Consider the following 5,927-nt stretch of genomic DNA (forward strand, 5'->3'; position numbering starts at 1 on the left):
ATGCTGGGAATGACAAACAGAACAGGAATGGTAAAGCGTTCACCACCAAAAAGAGCATTTCAAGGTCTATCCTGAAGTATAATGCTGTCTGTAATAGGATTATATCCACATCCCTACAAGGAAGACTGGAGTTCTGGTGTGGTGCTGTGGGTTAATGCACTGGACTGCAAAGTCCGTGTGAACCGCAAGGCCAGTGGTTCAAGCTCACCGGTCACTCCTGAGAAACCTTATACAGGGTCACTATGGGCCTGAACCAACTCTACAGCATTTAATGACAACAACAAGGAAGACCAGTTGATACTACTATTATTCAAATTTATGCACCAACCACTAAAGACAGTGATGACAAAACTGAAGAATTCTAACAGATTTCTTCAGTCTGAAATTGATCAAACATGCTATCAAGATGTATTAATGATGAATGGTGATTGGAATACAAAAGTTGAAAAAAAGAGGAAGGATCAACAGTTGGAAAATATGGCTTTGGTGATAGAAACGATGCTGGGGATAGCATGATAGAATTTTGTAAGACCAATGACTTGTTCATTGCAATTACCTTTTTGAAAGAACATAAATAACAACTATACACATGGAGCTCACCAGATGAATACACAGAAATCAAGTTGACTATATATATGTAGGAAGGGATGGTGAAAACACTGTATCATCAGCCAAAATGAGGCCAGGGACAGACTGTGAAACAGTCATCAATTGCTTATATGTATGTTCAAACTAAAACTTAAGGAAATTCAAACAAGTACACATTAGTCAAAATATATCTTTGAACATATCCCACGTGAATTTAGAGATCATCTGAAGAACAGATTTGATGCATAGACACTAATGACCAAAGACCAGAGAAGTTGTGTGATGACATCAAGAATATCATACAGAAAGAAAGTGAAAGGTCATTAATAAGACAAGAAAAAAAGAAAAAACCAAAATGGATGTCAGAAGAGATTCTGAAACTTTCTCTACAGTGTAGAGATGTTAACACAAATGGAAGAAACAAGAAGATAAAAGAGCTGAACAGAAAATTTCAAATGGCAGCTTGAGAAGACAGTCAAGTATTATAATGAAATGTGCAAAGACCTGAAGATAGAAAAACAAAAGAGAAGAACACACTCAGCATTTCTCAAGCTGAAATAATTGAAGAGAAAATTCAAGCCTTTGACTTGAAATACTGATGGATTCTATGGGTAAAATATTAAGTGATGCAGGAAGCATCAAAAGAAAATGGAAGGAATACACAGATTCACCATACCAAAAAGAAATGGTCGATGATCAACCATTTCAAGAGGTAGCATATGATCAAAAGCCAATGGTATTGAAGGACGAAGTCCAAGGTGCATTGAAGGCATTGACAAAGAACAAGTTTCCAAGAATTGAAGGAATACAAATCTAATATCTGTCAGCAAACTGATGAAGCACTGGAGGCATTCATTCATCGATGCTGAGAAATTTGGAAGACAGTTACCTAGCCAACTGAATGGAAGAAATCCATATTTGGGCCCATTCCAAAGTGAAGTGCCCCAACAGAATGTAGACATCATCAGACAATATCATTAATAACACATGCAAGTAAAATTTTGCTAAACATAATTCATAAACAGCTGCAGTAGTACACTGACAGGAAAATTCCAGAAGTTCAAGTTGGATTCAGGCGAGGAAGTAGAACAAGGAATATCATTTCTGATGCCACATGAGTATTGGCTGAGAGCAGAGAATACCAAAAAGATGTTTACCTGTGCTTTATTGACTATGAAAAGGTTTTCCACTGTGTAGATCAAAGACAAGCTATGGATAATATTTTGAAGAATGGGTATTCCAGAATTCTTATTTGTGCTCATGAGAAATCTGTACATGGACCAAGAGGCAATGTTTCAAATAGAACAAGGAAACACTGAATGGTTTAAAATCAAGAAAGGTGTGCACCAGGGTTGTATTCTTTCACCATACTTACTCAATCTGTATGCTGAACAAATAATCAGAGAAGCTGGGCTATATGAAGAAAAACGTGGCATCAAGATTGGAGGAAGACTTATAAACAACCACTTATATATAGATGATACAACCATGCTTGCTGAAAGCAAAGAGCACTTAAAATACTGATGAAGATCAGAGACCAAAGCCTTCAGAATGGGTTGCACTTCAATTAAAGAAAACAAAATCCCTCACCACTGAACCAATAAACACATTATGGTAAATGGAGACAGGAATGAAGTTGTCAAAGCCTTTAATTTGCTTGGAGTAACCATCAACACTCACAGAAGCAGCAGTCGAAAAGTCAAACAACATATTGCATTAGGCAAATCTGCTGCACAAGACCTCTTTAAAGTGTTCAAGAGCAAGGATGTCAGTTTGAGAACTAAGGTGCTCCTGACCCAAACCATGATATTTTCAATAGTCTCATATGCATGTGAAAGTTGGAGAATGAATAATGAAGACCGCAGAAGAATTGATGCATTTGAGTTATGGTATTGGAGAAGAATATTAAAAGTACCCTGGACTGCCAAAAGAACAAACAAATCTGTATTGGAAGAAGTACAGCCAGAATGCTCATAAGAAGTCAATATGGTGAGACTTCGTCTCTCATACTTTGGACATATTGTCAGAAGGGATCAGTCCCTGGAGAATGACATAATGCTTGGTAAAGTGGAGGGTCAACTAAAAAGAGGAAGCTCCCCAATGAGAGGGATTGGCACAGTGGCAGCAGCCATGGGCTCGTGTGTATCAGTGATTATGAGGAGGGCACATGACCAGGCAGTGCTTTGTTCTGTTGTGCATAGGGTCACTATGGGTCAGAACTCTCTCAACGGCACCTAACAACAACAACATCTAGATAGCACAGCTACTGGGTGGTGCCAATGGTTAACATGCTCTATTGCTCACCAATAGTTTGGTTGTTCAAGTTCACCCAGAGGAACTCTAAAAAAATGATGTGGTGATCTATTTCTTAAAAATCAGCTATTGAAAACCCTGGGGAGCATAGTTCAGCTCTGACACACTAGTCAGCATGAGTCAGAATCAACTCAATGGCAACTGGTTTTGGTATTTAAATAAAATGTGTCTTTTGGTTTTGCTTTCTCTAGGAAAGGGCATGGGAGTGAAAAATCACACAGATGATTCTGATACATTGCCTCTACCCACCACTGAGATCTACTACTAAAAATTGTTGGCATATGTCACAATTATTATTGGTATATTTTAAAGAATCAACATATTTATAGTTATTGTAACAAACTCTTATTCCAGGAAAGGCTGCAGAAATGCAAAAGGAAAGGATGATAATTCACTTAGTCAAGTGTACATTCTGTCACTTTCTTAGCAGAAAATAGCCCCAAAGAAGTATTTTGTGTTTTTAGACAGTGACATCTGCAAAGCATGTGTCTAACCAAAAGTTGGTCATTTGAAGTAATGCATGAGCAAGTTAAAAGTGTAATTTATAGCATGCTTCTGACTGCACATGGATCTGCTCTATGATTTTTCTACCCCGTGCCAAGTTTATAGTCCATAGGATACCAGATATAATTGCAAGAGGATACTGTCATGCCAAAAGCAGTAGAAAAGTTTCCGAATTTCTTTTGTATCAATTATTTCAATATCAAGAATACAAGTATGAGGGTCTACCATTCATTATTTTTTAGCATAAACCTTTTCTTGCAGTCTCGATGTGCAATCTGTTGACAAACTCTTTGATTTGCTCTATTGCACCCCCTCCTTGCTATTGCTTCATTGTCTCACAGCTGTCTGCTCATTTCCACTTTGATTGATTTCTTCTAGGGTGCACTGGTTTGGGAAATGATGCAGCTCACTTTGAGCTGTTGTTTTTCTGTTTTCTGGTTTTGTTTGGAGGGGTTTTTTTTCAATAATTAATTAAAATGTAATTTAATATAAAACTATATAGACTGAGAAATAAATGATGCAGGGAAGAAGAAAGGCTGGAAAGAGATATTGGTGAGATATCTTGATGGAAACCAGCATTCTGTCTTTAAAATTTTTTATTTTAAATTTCCCTAAAAGATAGCAATGGTCAACTCCAGATGGCTCCATGGTAAGACTGGAACAAAGTCTTTAAACCCATTCCGTTTCCCACATAGTCTCCCACATAGTAGACTGTCTCTTGAGTTCATTCATTGTCTGAATATATCAGTAAGAGTGATACACTCCAAAGACAAAAATGGACACACTTTGCAAGATCATTGCCCTCAGACTAATCTGTGTTCATTCACCTGACATCCTAATGGAATGCTGTTAACCACTGGTTTAAGAAGAATAAAAATGTCAGTATCTATAGACTCTGGAAACAACTGGTTGAAGTGATACATTTCTAAAAATCAAAACCCAACCCATTATCACCAAGTCCATTCTGACTCAGAGCGACACTACGGTGGTCCTACAGTGACCCTATGAGACAGAGTAGAACTTTCCCAGAGGGTTTCCAAGGCCTTAATCTCTACAGAAGCAGGTTACCACATCTTTCTCCCTTGGAGCAGCTGGACTTGAACTATCAAGCTTTCAGTTAGCAGCTTAAAGTGTAATCACTCTGCCACCAGGGCTCCCTGATACATTTCTGGTTGTTGTTGCTGTTATGTGCTGTCAGTGAGTTCCGACTCATAGCGACCCTGTATAGGATTTCCGAAAAGTGGTTGGTAGACTTGAACCACACGTATTTAGCAGTCTGGTGCTTATTCTACAACTTACCCTATATCCCTATACCAGGATTCCATTTTTAATCATCCTTAATTCCTTACCAATCATTCCTTAGACTCTCAATTTTTTCAGTTTGCTGTACTAGCCATTGTTATTAAAAATATATTTTAACAAGGTTTGTAGAAATAATTTTCAATTATTGATGTCTCAATAGATCCAGGCTGAACACTGTCAAGCAAATTCCCAATCTTGCAAAAGGCACAATTTGTAATTTTGTATTCTGAACATAAGTGTCAGACAGATAACAACAATAACAAACAAACAAACAAACATTAAGTACAGAATGCCATACTTCAAAGATATTTTAGGCACTCAAAACAGCATCGTCATGCCCACAAATTTTGAAAACCTGAAGGCTTTCTTTAAAATTCAGCAGTAGTCTATATGGAGTGTAAAATGTTTCACACATGCACTTTGAAATTTTTAATGAGCCATTTGCTGCTTGTAGCAAAGGTAATAAAGTTTTGCTGAATCTTTAGACAAGAAAAATTAATCAGATGAGTTACAAATATGTTGTCAGAGCTCAAATAGTCCCATCACCAAAAGGTGTCCATTGGGCTGCTAACACAAGGTCAGCAGTTCAAATCTGCCAACCATTCTAGGAGAAAGATGAGGCTTTCTGCTCCCTTACAGAGTTACAGCCTCGGAAACCCTACAGTGATTCCACTGCACATTAGCCACCAACCACCACCAGACCTAAATATAATCAGTTGCTGTTTACTCTACTCTAGTCCATCATGTAGAGCTGGGTTCCATAGAGTTTTTGATGGCTTCTATTTCTTAAGGAGCTCTGGTAGCGTAGTGGTTACGAATTGGGCTGCAAACCACAGGTCAGCAGTTTGAAACTACCAGCTGCTCCATGGGAGAAAGATGAGGCTTTCTGCTCCCATAAAGATTTACAGCCTCGGAAACCCTATACAGGGTCGCTATGGGTCAGAACCGACTCCACAACAACATTTCTGAAGAAGATGCCAGAACTTTCTCCCAAGGAGACTCTGGACAGACTCAAACCTCCAACCTTTTGGTTAGCTGCCAAGTGCTATTAAATGTTTGCGTCACTCAGGGCCTCCAGTTAGGGAGACAAATAGTGAACTAACATTTAAGATTGTCCAACAATGCTTTATATTTGCAAAGCCCATTGCAAAGTTTTCATATTTGGAACATGAATTCACTTGATCTGCACAATAATCTTTGAGAGTGAGCTGATACTCAGA

This window comes from Chrysochloris asiatica, unplaced genomic scaffold (genome assembly GCF_000296735.1).
Source record: "Chrysochloris asiatica unplaced genomic scaffold, ChrAsi1.0 scaffold00006, whole genome shotgun sequence".
In the NCBI taxonomy this organism is placed as follows: domain Eukaryota; kingdom Metazoa; phylum Chordata; class Mammalia; order Afrosoricida; family Chrysochloridae; genus Chrysochloris; species Chrysochloris asiatica.